The sequence below is a fragment of the Narcine bancroftii genome, chromosome 1, assembly GCF_036971445.1.
Source record: "Narcine bancroftii isolate sNarBan1 chromosome 1, sNarBan1.hap1, whole genome shotgun sequence".
In the NCBI taxonomy this organism is placed as follows: Eukaryota; Metazoa; Chordata; class Chondrichthyes; order Torpediniformes; family Narcinidae; genus Narcine; species Narcine bancroftii.
The window spans coordinates 200,395,297-200,413,076 of NC_091469.1; the positions used below are offsets into that span (position 1 = coordinate 200,395,297).

General features: G+C 42.7%; 1 long non-coding RNA gene across 1 annotated transcript; it reads left to right on the forward strand.

Moving 5' to 3' along the window:
- Positions 1–854: 854 nt before the first annotated feature.
- LOC138747291 (uncharacterized) lies at positions 855–16,398 on the forward strand. The gene is made up of 5 exons (XR_011347430.1): positions 855–948; positions 8,981–9,113; positions 10,116–10,180; positions 11,570–11,675; positions 15,484–16,398. It is a non-coding gene; the product is annotated as an uncharacterized lncRNA (long non-coding RNA).
- The last annotated feature ends 1,382 nt before the right edge of the window (positions 16,399–17,780 follow it).

A 17,780-nucleotide genomic window follows, 5' to 3' on the forward strand; every position in this document is an offset into this window, starting at 1 on the left:
TCAACTCCATCTACACTTCTCACTGCCATGGAAAAGCAGGCAACACATTAAAGTACACAACCCAAATATATTGGGAAGGGTTTTGGTTGTCATATTGACAGCACTGCCCCCTACCTAATTGGAGGACACACCAGCTGCCAATCAAGGTTTGGTTCCTCCCCACCCATTAGTGCACATCTTGCTGTTGGCCGCATGTAAATTACCTGGTCTGCACTCTCCACCCTACCTGTACTTGGCCTTGGGCCATTGGCTGTTGTAATTGGATTAACCCTCCTGAGACCAAGCTATTGGCACCCTGTCAATAGTCTGGGCTTGTCCCTCTAACACTAAAAAGGTGCCATGTGTTCTTTATTCTCTCTTTTTGCCAACTTGGGACCATCCTGCTTCACTCCAGGCCTAGAAATGTGGAAGGGTGCTGGAGAAACTATTGGTAAGATGTGCACTGTTAAAAGGGATGAGAGGATTCAATTAGTGTCCCTTGTAGCATAGAGCCGTACCTGCACTGAGTCGAGGGGTGGTGGGGTATCGTAGTGATTTTTCCCTGATCATTGTATGTACCAGTTCAGTGTGTGTGTGTGTGTGTATATTTTGTTCCCACATTATTTTCCCCATGTTTATTATTAATTGTCCATTATTTCTTTCCCACAGCTGCTATAAACTGTGTGTCTCTGTGTGTGTGTGTGTGTGTGTTGCATCAGTTACCCATTTCCCACATTTGCTTTCTGTAAATAAAATACATATTTCCTCATCAAACCTGTGTTCAGAGTCCTTGCCTTTGAGACCTACCAAACCTGTTTCCTCGCTCACAACACCACCCCAGCCACACTTTCTTCTCTTTCCCTCAGCCAGGAAAAAAGATTGCTGAGTATGAATTGACGCTCCAACAGATTCAAGGACAGTTTCTTTCCTGCTGCAATCAGACTCCTGAACAAACCTCACACCAGTAAGGTATTATTGCCCTGGCTTCATTCTAACCCATCTCATTCTGTAATGCTGCATTCTGCACTGTGTTTTAGTTGTTGCGCTTATGAATGGGATGATATACTGGCTTGCACGAAAAACAAATCTTTTCACAAGACCTTGGTACATGTGACAAGGAACTTGAACCTGACGTTTGAAATTAAAGTCTTTGAAGATGACATACATTGCGCAATCCCCTTATTTGGCACGGGTAACAGCAGATAGAGCAATAATATAGGGTGTAGTGTTACAGTAAGTCAAAAAGTACAGCAAATAGAGAAACATACAATTAACACAACACAGGATACCATCTTTTTCCAGTGAGTCTGATAACAGCAGGAAAGGAAGTGTCCTTGAAGCTGAGGTTTGCATTCTCTCCCCTGACTGAAGGGGAGAGAAGAGAGTGTTACTGGGTTGGATTGATTCTGTTAATTTGTTGGCAAGTTTCCTGAGGCAGGGGGAGGTATACTCGGAGTCGATGAAGGGGGGGTGTCTAGGTTGGTTTGTGTGATGGCCTGAGTTGTAGTCACAGATCTCTACAGTTCCTTGCAGTCTTGAGCAGAGCAGTTCCTGTGATGCATCTGCACAGGATCGTTCCTCTGGTGGATATGTAAAAATTGGTAAGGGATACTGAAGTCGAGACAAATTTCCTTAGGTCTCTGAGGAGATAATGAGATGCAAACATGTGAGCATGTGATTTAGGAGCAGGACGAGGTCGCCCAGCCCCTCATCCATGCTCTGCTGTTTAATAAGATTACACCTGATCCGAATGAAACCTTGACCTTATTTCCACTTACCTACTTGCTGGACAGGAATCTGCCCAGTCATGTATGATTTTTACAGCATTCGTGGGATCTTTCTGATATGGATAGCCTCCAATATGCCAGCAATGGTCGTTCACACTGGAATGACCAAAACCTGCAAATTTCCATTTCAGTCTGCCATTTTATACAGCAGAAACTTAAGCCAATCGCAGCTGTGTATTCTGAGGCAGTGCCGTCAGTTGGGACCCTGACTTCCCAGAGATGTTGGGAGCCTGGAGGGGAATAGGCAACTTTAGACACATGAGCAGTATTTTGAATACCAATGAAGCAAAGAGGATGGACGGGGTACAGATCCCTCACCGACCAGTGTCATTGGCGAGAGGTTCAGATCCTCTTCTCGTATGAGGATTGCGAACTTTGCATTTTCTTTCTTTGTACCTCATCCTGGTTTAGCGAGATAGCTCCTTGATTGGGACATACCTTGCCTTCCTCTTTGCCTAACACATTGGTTCCGACCCTCACCCCCGTGTGATTTCCCAATTAGTTGCCCATTAAACTGTTAACCATTTTTAGCATTCCCCCTTTGCTAGGTGATGAGCAGTGAGTGGCATTCAAGACACCCAGACCCAGCAAATGAAACGTGTGTTCACTTGCCAATCCACATATATTAACCTTACACAAAATGCAATTAAACACATCGACATAAGGGTTTACCCATAGCCAAGTTGAAAGGGGAAAAATTTCCCGAAATGAAGAGACTGTGTAAAAAGGATAAAAGACCTTTCTCTGACTGCCTTTAGAGAAAGAGAGCCCAAAGATTCACAAACTTTGAAAAGGAAAAAAAAAAAAAATCACCCCATCCTTGACCTCAGGAACGGCTTCTATTATTATTTTCTGGAGAAAAATCGGATCCACATTCACCCTGTAAGGATCTTATACATTTCAGTCAAGCCTTTCTTCCAAACTGCAGACTCAACACTTCAGACACACCAGACAACCTGCCCCTTCCAGGTTTTCTCGGTATAAACTTTCACTGAACTACTTCCAATGCAGGCATATCCTCAAATAAGGAGACCAAACTGTACATGGCACTCTGCATAGAGTTGCACATATCTTTAGGAGGCAGTAGGGGGCAGTTGGTGACTCACATCTCCAGCATCCCTTCCAGAATGGCAAGGAGCAGGTGGTCCATTTATTTTCCTTCCAATCTTACACAGATATGCATAGTAATGCTTGCAATCAAATAACTATCCTTGTCCAAAATACACTCTATGTGTTTATTTTAATTCAGAGTCTGCTTTCCCATTACTACCACAGCTGAGCCTATAATGAAGGGTATTCCTCTGCTGGGGATAGGACTCATTAACCCTCTTCTACCTTAACGCAATTCCACCACCATCACTGACTGACACCCTTTTCTAATATATGGTGAGCTCAGTGCAGCACCAGATCATTGCCAACATCCAGTAAATAAAAATCCCCCCAAATGGATAATTTTAATAACTGGCAACAAAGCTGTACTTAACAATAATGTACAGTTCAAAATCCTAAGTACTTTAATTGGTTATAAAATGAGAAAATAAAACCAGTGTAATTGCTGGAACCCATCTTACCACCACTGTTGGGAATGATGTGAGCGCCATTTGCAAGTCTACTGAAACGTGTGATCAGGGAAGATAATTAAGACAAAACTGCTTCCTCTTTATTCACTTTATTTTTTTTTACCATGAAATTATTGATTCAACAACACAAATATTTTTTCTGTGATTCAGGGCTACAAAAAATGAAATACTCATCAAAGTTGATTGAAATGGTGAAAAGCAGGTGGCAATTGGTGTATTTTCTACCTGTTGACAGACACACCAGGGTTCTGTTGCAATGTGCTTCTGCAAACTGTGCTTGGTGGGATTGACAAGCAGACAGGCTTGCATTACTCAAGATCAAGATTCCCTCTATTTTTTATGAACACAAAATACTCAAAAATCCTTTCTCCTTTGTTTGCCCTGAAAAGGCACTGAAAGAGGTGCCACTAGTCTAGCGCCACGCTCAAGAAGAGAAAGAAAAACAAAAGAGAGTTTCTACAGAGACATCGAATGTCTGTGGATCCCGTCACCTGCCGCCCACAACATCCCATAGCCACACGGCTCTTGCCTGCTTTAACTGTGATCCCAAGCTCCAGGCATCCAAGTCTCCCTCTGCCCTTTGTTCCTAACCCCTGATACAATCAGGAAGCTGTCAGCGCCTGAGCCCTATTGGGAGCCATGCTTCGCCATCAGCACCCTCTCAGATCCCGGCCGGCCCTAATACCTGGTTCCCAGAAGCCAATCTCCAGCAGCCACAGCCTGCTGTGAAGTTTTCAGTCTCCAGCCCCACTCAGATCAGCTGCTGTGGACTCCTCCCCTGTAGGATCCTCTCCCAGGCTTCATATGACCACATTTTCATTCCCAGAATTATCCTCATGAACCTCCTCTGAACCCCTTCCAATGGCAGCACACCCTTTTTGGGTCCAAACTGCTCACAATATTCCAAGTGAGGTCTCACCAATGCCTTATAAAACCTAAACTTTACATCCTGCTCTTATAGTCTATTCCTATTGAAATTGAAATGAGTGCCAACACTTCACCACCAACTCAATGTGCAAGTTTACATTCAGGCTATCCTGCACATGGACTCTCAAGTTCCTTTGCATCTGGGAATTTTCAATTTTCTCCCCATTTAGAAAATTGTCCGCCTGTTTATTTCCTCTCCTAAAGTACACTTTCTGACATTGTATATCATTTGTCACTTCTCTGCCCTTTTTCCTAATCTGTCCAAGTCTTTCTGCAGCATCTGGGTTTCCTCAACACTACCTCCACCTGCCTTTGTATCATCTGCAAACTTGGTCACAAAGCCATTCCTACCATAATCTAAATCACTGCTATTCCACACTAGTGTTCTCTCACTCTATTGCCCTGCACCAGTCTGCTGTTTCCTTTGAGGACTAGACTTTCAAAGGTGGGGACACCATCTTGTGTGCCACACTCTGTTGGACCTTCGATGTGGAGAAAATACCACTGGCCCCATTCTGTGAGCAATCTAAACCTACACAGTCACATCATCTTGCCAGAGAATTGGGGCCAAATTAAGCTGAGTATTTCATACTTCCTTCATGGTTTGTGCCAAATCCAGTCTCAAAAATTGGGGTTGCAGATGCAAATACATACCCAGTACTTCTGATAGGGAGGTTGCAGAAGCACTAACCAAAAGGGAAAAAAAACCGAATGGACCTTTGAAGTGAAGTCACCATTGCAATGTAGCAAATGAAGCCAGTTCATTCACAGATGTTCTCATATTCTTTTATCACAGAGACCATTATGTCCATTGAGTCTACGATAGCTCTAAGAGCAACATCAACATCCCCTTCCCCCACTTATTTCCCCAGGTGTTTGGTGAAGCAGTCACCAAATTTCCTTTCAGGATTGGTTGGTTGATGAACATTGTCCAAGATACATTGAGGGAATGGCCAGTCCTTTTCAACATAACATTCTTTTTCAACCCACCCACAAAGTCAGACACCTGTGCAGTGTCATATTATTGGCAGTACTGTCTCTCCATGAGACAGTGAACCAAATTTATGCCTGCCCTTTGAACTTGATTTGTCTCCTCTTTATGGCCTTTTATCCAAAGAAAATAATCTCAACCCATTTGTTATATGTGGATTGTGGAAGAACACGTGGCCTCCCTGTCTGGAACTTTGTGAATTGCAGATAGTCATGTGACTGCCATGTCTGAAACTTATTTGGAAGTCGTATCAAGGTTGGACTCTGGCCACCCATTAGTGCACACCTTACTGATGGCTCATTTAAATGACTCAGTGTCATCTTTGGCCAGTTGCCCAGCTCAGAACAGTATAAAACATCGCTGCATACCACATTTCTTTCTCTCTGCCTCTTGGTTCAAGCCCCGGAAATTGCTCCACGCCAGGTCGCTACTGTGGATATTGCTGGAAGAGTAGCGGATAAGATGTGCCCTGCACTGAGTTGAGTCGTGGTACTGTGATAGATCAGTGCTTGCTGAGAGCTGCACTTCTGTCGATACAGGGAATGTGGAGGGTTTGAAAGTCCCCATCTGTGAAGTGACTACATGTGCGGGAGAATGCGGTAGGGTAGGCAGCTACCGGTATTGGAGTTCCTTGTGCCCAATGTGCCATCTTACACCGTTATAGTTCTGTCTCGTATTGTGTAGTAGGTAGACAGCCACTCGGTATCAAAGTCCAACATGGGTCCAATGTGAATGTCCAGATAGTTATTTAGTAGTAGAGTAATTAATTATCATTTGAAATCTTCACCTGTTTGTTTGCCGTGTGTTCAATAAAGTTACCTTTTATTGTAAAACGTGTCCAGATTTGTCTCAGTGAACCACCAAACCTGATAATATCCTAAACCAACACCATCCAATCATGCATCAAAACAAAACTGAATAAAAAAAGGTTGGATGACATTGCAAAGGTGTCCTGGTTAATTGAAACCAGTTCCCAAAAAGAGGCAACAAAACCAAAAATGCTGGAACTGCAAAGAGCCTCAACAACATCCATAGGGTTTCAGAACTGATGTGATCTTTAACATTTCAACAAACATTAGAAACAGGAGCACGATTCACACCTTTGAATCTGCTCCACCGTTCATCAGGATCATGGCTGATGCTGTGAACACCACTTAGACTGTCATACAAACTCCCCCTCCCCTCCCCTCCCCACCCACCATCAAATCCTTCTACACTTCCTGCTACCTTCATAAAGTGGCAATCAAATTAAAAATCTCATCCCACCCTGGCCAGACTCTCTTCACTCTCCTCCTATCAGGAAGAAGATTTAAAAAAAAAATTATTTAGACATGTGGCATGGTAACAGGTAATTTTGGCCCATGAGCCTGTGCCACCAATTACTCGTGATTGACCTACATCCCGGTTGAATGGTGGGAGGAAACTGGAGCCCCCGGGGAAAACCCATGCAGATTCGGAGGAAAAAGTTCAAACTCCTTACAGACAGCAGAGGATTCAAATCCTTGTCCCAGTCGTTGGCGCTGTAAAGGTGTTGTGCCAACCACTAAGCTAATTATGCCACCCACAGGTTTGAAATCATGTACAACTAGATTCAAGGACAATTGGCTTCCTGCTGTTATTAGGCTCCTGAATGAACCTCCCACTAGGAAAATAATGTTGCCTTTGCTCTTTTCTAACTGATCTCTAACTCTATAATTGCATTCTGATTTGTATTTTTATTGTTATACTGTGTAGGAGTTGATTAACTGGATTGTGCGCAAAATGAAATTCTCATTGCACCTTGGTACATGTCACAACAAATATAGATTTGAACTTTCCACCTAGGCACTTTATTGACACTTTCTCCAAATCTTTCGATTCCCCTCAAGCCTAAGAATCTGACAATATCAGTAATGAATGAAACTTTTACCCCTCCAGCCACTGATCTCCTTACTCAGCTCGCACAAAGAAGGCATTCTTTCATATTGATTAACTGGTCAGTAAGTTATTTAATCAATGGAAATAAATATGATTGGCTGCTTAGGTAATGTGCCCAGTGGTGACCCTTTGAATAAATGAGGTCATGCACTTTATTGGGTATGGTGGCCCAGTGGTTAAGTTGTGGGACAATGATACAGAAGTCTGGGATTTTGATTTAAGGTCAGGAGTTCAAATCTCCCCATCGTAACTGGCAATCATTGAAGTTAAGTAATAAAATAAACTGTGGCATTAAAATTACTAGATTATCTTAATGCCTATCCAACAATTCTATTGGTTTCACCTGTTAATGATTCTGGACTCACATCGAATTGATTGTTTCTTAACTGCTTTCTGAAGTTCACCCTGCCCTGATAGAGGCAATTAGGGTTGGCTAGTGATGATTATTTCCTGTAAATGATGATCAAAAGTTGACCAATATACTCCAGTGAACTTGTTGCTTGAAACTATACCTTATGATCCTGATTCTCTGCAAGATGTAGGCTGGGGAAGTGGCCATGTGCAATGGAGCTAGTCAGGTAGAGGTAGAACCTCCAACAGCAAAAGCCTAGGTGATGTGATGTTTGGCAGACAAGCATTGTTTGACTGTTCCTGCAGAATAAAATGAAATTTGGTGATTTTTTTTTTTGCCTTCTTAAGAGGATGAAATCAACATTTTCAATCTACTCTTTTTCAATCTTAGGATGCCCCCGAAGTCTTATTGAACGCTTAAAATGTAGGAAGAGCAGAAGTTAATATGCTTGTAGCAAGATCCCACCAATAGGAATTGGCCATTGACAGCTGAGGAAGTCAAAAGGTTTCTTCTCTGTAATCAGGCCAGATTGGGAAATATTTGAATCACAGCTAGCCTGTGACCTCTCACCCAGATTTGTTGATGACGTTTTTTAATGTGTAAATGACAAAAAGACCTAAATATTTCTGAGAGGCACTGCTTCAAGAGACTCTTTCTTAAATCAAGAAGTTGGATCCATTTCCAGTACATTTAAATACCAGTATATACATATCTTAATCAGAAACAGGAGTAAAACAGTGAATTATTATCCCAAGCATTTTCTTTTCTAGTGAACGAATCTAAAGTAAAAAGCACAAATGCTGGAATTTTAAATAAAAACAGAAAATGCTGGAAAACAGCATCTGGAGAAAGAGAAACAGAGTTAGTGTTTCAGGCCAGAGATCCTTCCTCAAAATGAGTGTTTTTTTTAAGTGATATTCTGATTGGAAAAGGATTCCAAACTGAATCAGTGAGGGAAACTACAATGCGTCTTGTCAGAAGTTGATCTTGACTGCTGTGGGTAAATGGGGGAGGTAGTGGGGAAAAAAAAGAGTGGTGGAGGGGTTTCTGGAGACAAACACCAAGACAAAGGCAAATGCTTCCCAAGCTCAGTGAAACACTCAAGAGTTAATGCACTGGAATGTAGGTGCTGCACTCCAGCTGTATAATATTGCTGCCCTTGTGCAGTTGTTTGCCAGTTGCGTCTGTGGATTGCTGTGAATGCCACCATCTGTTGTGACACGTGGACATCATAATCTTTTCTTAATTACATTAGCAGTGCAATCAGTTACTGCGTTACAAGGCCGGCGATGAGCTTCTAAATCTTGGTGGAAATCATAAATAATTGCACTAAGTACCTAGCACCAGATGTGAGTGCCAACTTTGGTTGTATTAGATGAATAGTAACCTTAGAACAGGGTTCAGTGTTAGTAAATCTACTGTTTTCCATCAAACCCTATTTGTTTAGGCACCTTTTCAAACAACGGCAAGCAAATTAAAGACTTCTTCAAAGTGCAACACAAAATAACAGTCGTATCAACATATTATGAAATGCACTTATTGTGGAATATACAAAGATGAAGAAAATCTCTTCAACAAAGGTTAATTCATTTTATTGTTCAATGTCGTGTTTGGAGTGGATTATGGGAAATGCTGTGATTAATTGCCTAGAATCTCTCAGTTTCTGCAATTATTTGGATGTAGTGAACAAATAAAGGGCTATGGTATTCATCATATTCAAATGAGGCAGTAAAATAAGTAATGATGTGTGCTTCACATTGCGTTCTGAACAACACCAACCCTCTGAAAATAGGAATACATTGTACAAATACACAGGCAACATACACACACACACACACACGCGCGTATGGCAAAACACAAACACACACACACACACACACGTATGGCAAAACACAAACACACACACACACACACGTATGGCAAAACACAAACACACACACACACACACACACACACGTATGGCAAAACACAAACACACACACACACACGTATGGCAAAACACAAACACACACACACACACGCGCGTATGGCAAAACACAAACATACACACACACACACACACACACACACACACACACACGTATGGCAAAACACAAACACGCACAGATGGTGCAAAATACACACATAGGCATTAGGGTTACAAACATACTCATACACATAATGCACTATGCCAAAACACACATAGACATACAGACCTAGATGCTATGAAACTAGTTCATAATTTCACTTAAACACAGAGATGAGCACATACATTGATGCACATTTACAAAGACACACAAAATACAGACATACACAAGCACACACGGATGATGCAAAATACAAGTCCTGATGAGATAGTCTATAATAGAGCTCCTGTGATGCTGACCTGACTATGGATTATATTTCACCTCCTGGTCATGGACTGTATGATTTATGGAAATTAAGAGGCAATTTGTAATGAAGAATGTCAGTCAGTAAACTTTATGTTTGGATTTTTTTTCTTCTTTCCATTAGTCCTTGTTTGGTTGAAGATACAAAAGAATGCAGGTAGACTATGAAAATGTAAGACCATTCATCAAAATTTTTTGTTACACTTTGTGCAGCTTGGGTATTTAAGGAAGATAAATGATACAAGATGTTGTCTTCTTTTCAAGCTCTTTATGCACTGGTAAGTATGTCCAATGCAGAATTATTTTGCCAGTTTATTATTTCCTAGTAACCGTTTGTCAAATCAGCGTGCTGCTCAGTATGCTGCAGTTGCTTTCTGCCACTCAGGAAAATTCCCACTGACTGCATAAACCAGAAGCATTTACATCACCAGGTTTCATTAACATCCCCAGCAAAAGGCAGCTGTGCAAGAGGAAATGGCCTACCAGTTAACTCTTTCAAAGGAGGTTTCCCACAGATACCATTTATATTTTTTAGACAGGTTTTGAAATTTTTTTCTTCAAGTTCCCTGGAGAAAACATGTAACAAAGGCATGGCTGCAATTTTAAAGCATTGTTTGCTATTTTTAAACCAGTTCCAATCTCATTGTACATGAAAGATTGCTGGGTTTACTGTGTCTCCTGTTCCAGTTTCTATGTCCGCTCCAGTATTTAGTATTAAAGGGGTCTGCATTGAGGTTATGGCATCACATAGTTAAACTTTATTGTTTGTTGAGTCTTACTGGTGCAGAAGTGAGCCCAATAATGCAAGGTTCATTAAGGCTGAGAATCAAAAGGCAATCAGTTTTGTATTTGTTTAGCTCCTTTCAGGATCTTAGGGCTTTACACTCAATAAAAAGTGTTTTTTAAGTGCAGTCACTGCAATGCAACAGTACATACAGCAATGACTCTGCACATGGCAAGCTCCCACTAAACCCTTCATTCAATGCAGCAAAGAAAGTAGAGGACAGCATGACTGGTGTAGTGGTTACCACAATGCCTTTTCAGCACCAGTGATCGGAACTGGGGTTCGAATCCTGTGTTGTCTGTAAGGAGTTTGTACGTGCTCCCTGTGTCTGCATGAGTTTTCCCCGGGGGGCTCCAGTTTCCTCCTGCCATTCGAAACGTACCAAGGGTGCAGGTTAAAGTGACACTCATGGGCCAAAATGGCCTGTTACTATGCTCTATGTCTAAATTTTAAAATTTTAAACAGACTCTGTGAGTCCACGCCAATCTTCAAGCATTCATTTACACCAGTCCTACCTACACTGATCCCAATATGTTTGCCCCACATTCCCATCAGTTCCCCACAGATGCTATCTGCTGTTGTTTGTCACCCATCCTTGAGTAAGACCACAGTATATGGCCTTAAGTATTCCTATGTTTGCAAGGGTGGCTGATTACACTGATCAGAGCTTGGGGGTTCCTGTCACATGGGGTGCAAGAGGATGTTATTGGAACAATGGCTTTCAATTTCCCAGCTTCTCTTTCACACTTTGTTTCCTCCATTTCCTTTTCCTGGCTCTTTATGTGGAATGGTCTGATTCTTGGAATCCCCAATGGTGCAGGTCAATGGTGAAACTCTTCAGGAATGTTCACTTTGAATCCCTTTTTCTGTTTCTCCCCTACAGCTATTTGGCCTCAGTCTGCTCACCATGAAGAATTTCTTTAAGTATTCTCACATACATCATCACACACCCAATGAGTCACCAGTGACAATCGACAGTGGGCAATTCAGTTAAGTTATTAAGCTCAAATTCATTGTTTGTGTCTGGATGTGAAGATTATTTTTACATGAACTGATATATGGTGAGAAAGTTTGTTCTGTGAGCAGTCCACTGAGGTAACCCATACATGGTTGAACAGTACAGCACAGTATTGAGGGCAGAGTTACAGAGAGAGCACAGTTTAAAAAAAAATAGCAGGAGCATCAGCACTTTACTATATTGGTTCAGGAGTCTGATAATGGTGGCAGGAAAACTGTCCATTAATCTTGTCGTGTGTGAATCTTCTTCCTGACAGAATGAGGGCAAAGTGAGTGTGTCCGAGTGGAATGAGTCTTTCAACTTACTAGGTCTTTGGGGTGTGGGAGAAAAGCCAATTCTGATCACAAGGAGAGAGCGTGCAAACTCCACACAATCAGAGCTGAAGGTCATGATTGAACTCAGTCACAGGAGCTGTGCTAACTGCGCCACTGTACAGCAATGTGACAACAGCCATAAATCATAGTTATAACACTAGTTGAAGGATGATTATTAGCCAGGACAGCAAAAATGTTACCTGAGAAATGAATGAACTAGTGGTTAGCACGACTCTGCGTTTGCAACTGTGAAAACCCACCAAAAAGATTTATTGAGACTGAAATCCAACGTGAGTGACCTCTGGCCATATGTTTGAATATGAGAATCATTCACAGCTGAAAGAGCACATGACATATTGGGGTGTCTGCATTCTTCCGTGGTTGGAGGGACCACAGATTCTCTGCACCGGAATTGACAAGAAATTAAACACCTGTGAAATGGTCTTTAAAGAAAAGAAGGCGGCCGACGTGTCCATGAGCAGCAGTTGCCTCTACTACTGGGCCTGGTCATTTCCTGGCTGCCATTTGTAGAAGTCGCAAGGTGGCTGTCAGGACCAGGGAAATCTCCAATGCTTCCAACAGATTAGATTAGATAATATTAGATTCAGCCAGAAGTACAAAGAATAGTGCTATTTACAAGTAACTGAGAATAAAAGCAAGTGCTCCATCAAACAAACAAATATAAAAGAACTGACAGTGCAATAGGGGTGCAATACTGTCAGCACTGTAATGTAAGGTTCAGCAGGATCACAGCCTCAGGAATGAAGCTCTTCCTGCTGGTTCAGGAACGGAAGTTCCAGTAGCACCTACTGGATGGAAGGAGAGTAAAAAGTCCATAGTTAGAGTGAGATGCATCATTGATAATTCTTCTCGCCCTGGCCAGGCAGTTTCTGATAGATGCTCTCAAAGGTGGGCAATTGGGTGCCAATAATCCACTGGGCAGTTTTCACCACCTGCTGGTATATTTTATGGGACAATTGCCATACAACACCAAGATGTGTGTATGCTCTCAATGGTACAGCAGTAAAAATCCATCAGTGTCCTGGACAGAAGTGAGCTTTCTTGATGCTCCACATGAAATAAAGGTGCTGTTGCATCTTTTTGATCAGAATGGAGGAGATCAGGAGCCAGATGAGATCATTGGAATGTGGACACCAAGGAATCTGAAGCTTGGTATATATTCCACTACAGCTCCATTGATGTAGATAGGGGCATGAGTGTGACTTCCAGCACACCTGAAGTTCACAGTGATCTCCTTGGTCTTCTGAGTGTTAAGGTCCAGGTATTGTCGGCACATCACGTGGCCAGGACCTGGACCTCATCACTGTAGACCTTGTCATCATCCCCTCTGATCAGGTCAACCACTGTGGTGTCGTCTGCAAACTTGTTTATGGAGTCAGAACCAGGTACAGGAGTGCAGTCATAGGTGAAAAGGGAGTACAGAAAAGGGCTCACCACACAGCCCTGAGGCACAGGGTGAGAATGGAGGAGGAGAGGTTGTTTAACTTATCAGATTGGGGTCTATTAGTCAGAAAGTCCAAGGTCCAATTGCAGAGGGATGAGCTGATACCAAGCTGGTGAAGTTTTGTGATCAATTTGGAGGGAATCACAGTAATGAATGCCAAACTAAAGTAAATGAGCAACATTCTGACACAAGAATTGGGGCTGTCCAAGTGGGTCAGGGCAGAGTGAAGTGCCATGGAAATGAGAGCTATTGGTGCAACAGGCAAATTGAGGGGAGTCCAGGATGGTGGGAAAACAGGATTTCAAATGTGATAGAACCAGTATCTCAAAGCACTTGGCAATGATGGGGTGAGTGCAACTGGACGGAAGTCATTCAGGCTCATGGCGGTGGGATGCTTCGCCACTGGCATGATGGTGCAATCTTGGAGTTTGTGGGGACAACTGCCTGGGCCAAGGACTAATTGAAAATGTCCATAAAGACCCAGCCAACTGCCCTGCACACAGCCAGGTATACCAGCTGGACCACCCGCCTTCTATACATTCATCCTACTCAGGGTGGCACAAACAGCTGAAGTGGAAAATGAGAGAGGCAGTTCGCCAGGTGGGAGATCTGCTTTGAGGGTGACCTTCTTGTTCTCTCGATCAAAGCGAGCGAAGAAGTAATTGAGCGAAGCACAGCTGAAAGGGGGCACAGTACGAGGTGGTTTGAAGTCTGTAGTGATCTGTAAACCATACCAAATGCCCTGGGGATCCGAGGAGTTGGAATGCTCCTCGATCCTTTGTTTGTATGAGTGTTTAGCCTGAGAGTTTCCTCACCTCAGGTTGGCCCAGGCTAAGCTGTATGTCTTCCGACCTCCAGATCTGAAGGCTGAATCTCTGTCTTTGAGCGAGAGGTGAACCTCACTGTTCATCCTTGGTTTTTGATTAGCGAAAATGTTTACTTGTTTTTGTGATGTCACTCCATCCATGATGACTCGAGTACAGAATTGGTATATAAATCAATATTAATCTGAGAGTCTGTGGTAGCATGGGCAGCAAACGCGCTCCAGTCTGTGTGTTGGAATTGTTGCTGAAAAACAGAATCAGCACCCTCAATCCAGATCTTAGTCTTCATTGTGGGTTTCACACGTTTAATGACTGGGCTATACCTGGGAAATAGAAACAGTGAAAGATGGTCGGAGTGTCCCAGGTGGGGGAGGGTAGTGGTTTTGTATGCATCAGCCACATTGGGTAGACAAGATCTAAGATTTTATTTCCCCTTGTGGGGGATGATACATTTTGGTAAAATCTTGGAAGGACATGGGCCCTTCCAGTTCCACCACATTGTTTGGGACATCGCTGTTTAGCCACGCCTCTGTAAAAAGACATGACGTTGCAATCCATGAGCCTTGTTTGTGTGAGGGTCCAAATCTTTAGTCCGTCCAGCTTGTTTGCCAGAGACTGAACATTGGAAAGGAAGATGCTAGGTAGCACTGGCAGATGTGGATTTAGCCTTAGCCTAGCACGCAGGCCTCCATCCTTCCCTCATCTTTGCTTACAGTCTCAATGCCGGCGCCGGGCCCTTCCTGTCGGAGTGAGTTGGATACGTGCCCGCAGTGTCCTTACTAACTAACTCCAGAGACAGTTGGTTAAAGTAGAATGGATAATCCAAATCTGTATTGTTGCATCAGTAACAAATGACCAAAAGTGCAAAATTGAATGGACACACAGGAAATAAGCAGATCAATTAATGCTATTTTTTGAAATCCGGTAAGACACTAAGCCTGGCGATACATCTGCGCTGCCATTTTACAAATACGCCGTTCTTCACCTCTACCACGTCCTCAACCACCAAGGTCAACCAGGTCAACAGGAGGACTTCCATTGTGTGCCCAAAACCTGGAACTGCTGTCAGTGTTGTCATTTGTTGCTCTGCCTCAGTTATCTTCAATTGAGAAGGTGCTGGTGTTTCACAAGGCGTAGTAAACAGTTCTTCCAATTCCATTTACTTTTGTTCACTAGGGGAAGAAGTCTATCCTTCGATCTTCTATACAGATGTTATGGACATAACGAGGTCGGCATGATCTGCCAATTGGTCGAAAGACTCTTACCAAATACTCTTGAACATGACTAAGTAAACATCGAAGGAACCTCTGTTTCCAAAAATCGCCTTCAACGGCAGCCTGCGCCACCTCTTTAACATCTATGATAGTTACCTATCACCTAGGGTGTCATCAGCTAGTAATTGGGCAATACGAGCCTCTCTTGATGGCTGAGTATACTGCATGTTGTATGGGAGATTACCATCCGGATCCACTAAGAGATCCTCCACTTCACAGGCAATCTGATCTGGCAGTCGCTCCACAAGTAAACCATACTTCAACATCTCACTCATCACCCTGAGGGCAGAGCAATGCTTCGAGAATTGTGATGCATTATTAATTAAAAGGGAGGGGGGATCTTCAGTTTGATCTCCCCAACTGCTCCTACAAAGGGTTTATCCTCATCCCTATCCACTTTAAACTAGAAGGTTCTGTGATCTCACGGGGTCACCACTTGTAATGGCACTGAGTGACCACAGCTTACAAACAAATAAAGAATACACTCGCGTTTCTTTCAGTACACCATGAAGTTGTGTTTCTCTTATTATTCACTAGACACAATACTGCATTCTTCAACTCCCCAAACACCACCCAGCCAAATTCCTCTGACCATCTCATTTGCTGATGCTCTCACTCTCCTCTCGAGAAAGGTAGGCACGTGACCGCAACAGCCCATCATAATTTTGCATACCTCTGTCAAATCACCCCTCATTCATCCATGCTCCAGGAAATAAAGACTTAACCTGTTTAACCTTTGCATGCAATTCATTTCTTTAAGGCCTGGCAACATTCTTGTAAATCTCCTCTGCACTCTTTATTACTGCTTGTGGGTGTGTGCTGTGTTCCAGGGGTGATTGCACATCAAAAACTTTGAAATGAATGGGAAAGATTATATGGAAATTGAAGGCTTTTTCACTTTGGAGAAGGTAAAATGGGCATGATGGGCAAAATGGCCTCTTTTTTTGTCCTTTATTGTTCAATGGTTCAACAGACAGGAAGGGACTCAAGAGTGGCTGACAATCACAGCAGGGGAGTCTATTGTCTCCACATTATTATTCACTTACCAAAACAAAGATGAGCATGCAGGAAGGGAGAAGGAAATGAATCTTGCATTATCTCTTACTTTCTCCTCATTTTAGATTTGATCTTGACTGAGATGTTAAACAGTGAGATATTACATTTGCAAAAGCAACCTTACATCTTTGAAATTGAACTGAAATATTTACTTCAAATCAGTAACAAATGGGCTTCTGGGAAACAAAATCACAGGGAGAGAGAAGATCAAAAGAAACAAGAGAGAGGGACAGAGAGTTTAATAACATATCGAAGATATGAGAAAATAAATCATTTTGAATAGCTTCTGTAATTATTTGTTTGATAATAAATATAATCAGGTCATTATTGGGAGATCAGAGGTGGAGGGTGAGAAAATTTAAGTTTCCTGAGTCAGTATCTCGGAGGATCTTTCCCGGACTCAACACACAAAGGTCATCATAAATAAGCACATCAGCGCCTCCACTTCCTCAGGAGTTGGCTGAGGTTTGACATCAGAAACCCTGGCAAATTTCTACAGATGTGTGGTGGAAAGTGTGCTGACGAGCTGCTTCAGAGATTGGTATGCCCCCAAGTGAAAAGCCCTGCTAAAGGCTCAGATCATGGATAATACCCTCCCCACCATTGAGAACATCTCTAGGGAATGTTGCCTTCGGAGAGCACCAGCAATCGTCAAGGATCCACACCACCCAGCACACGCTCTGTTCTCTGTTCTCACTGCTACCCTCGGGAAAGAAGACTAGGTGCCACAAGTCTTGCACCACCAGGTTCAGGAACAGTTGCTACCCCTCCACCATCAGTCTCCTCAACCACAAACTCAGTTGGGGACTCATTAAAGGACTCTTACTTTTGCACTTCATTGATTTTTTTTCCCTCTCTGTATTGCACAGTCAGATTTTTTACATTTCTTTATTTGTTTACGTGTTTTTTTTGCTCTGCCAATAAGTGACGATTCTGCCTCTCCTGCAGGAAAAAGAATCTCAGGGTTGTATGTGATGGCATGTATGCACTCTGGCAATAAATCTGAATCTGAATATTTTCCTGTCAGTCTGTCATAATACAGTATTAATGAAAACCTCCTGCTTCACAACTCCAGCCACCCAAGTTCAGTCCTAACCTCCGACATCGCTAGTGCGCAGTTTGCACATTTCCCCTATGATCTGA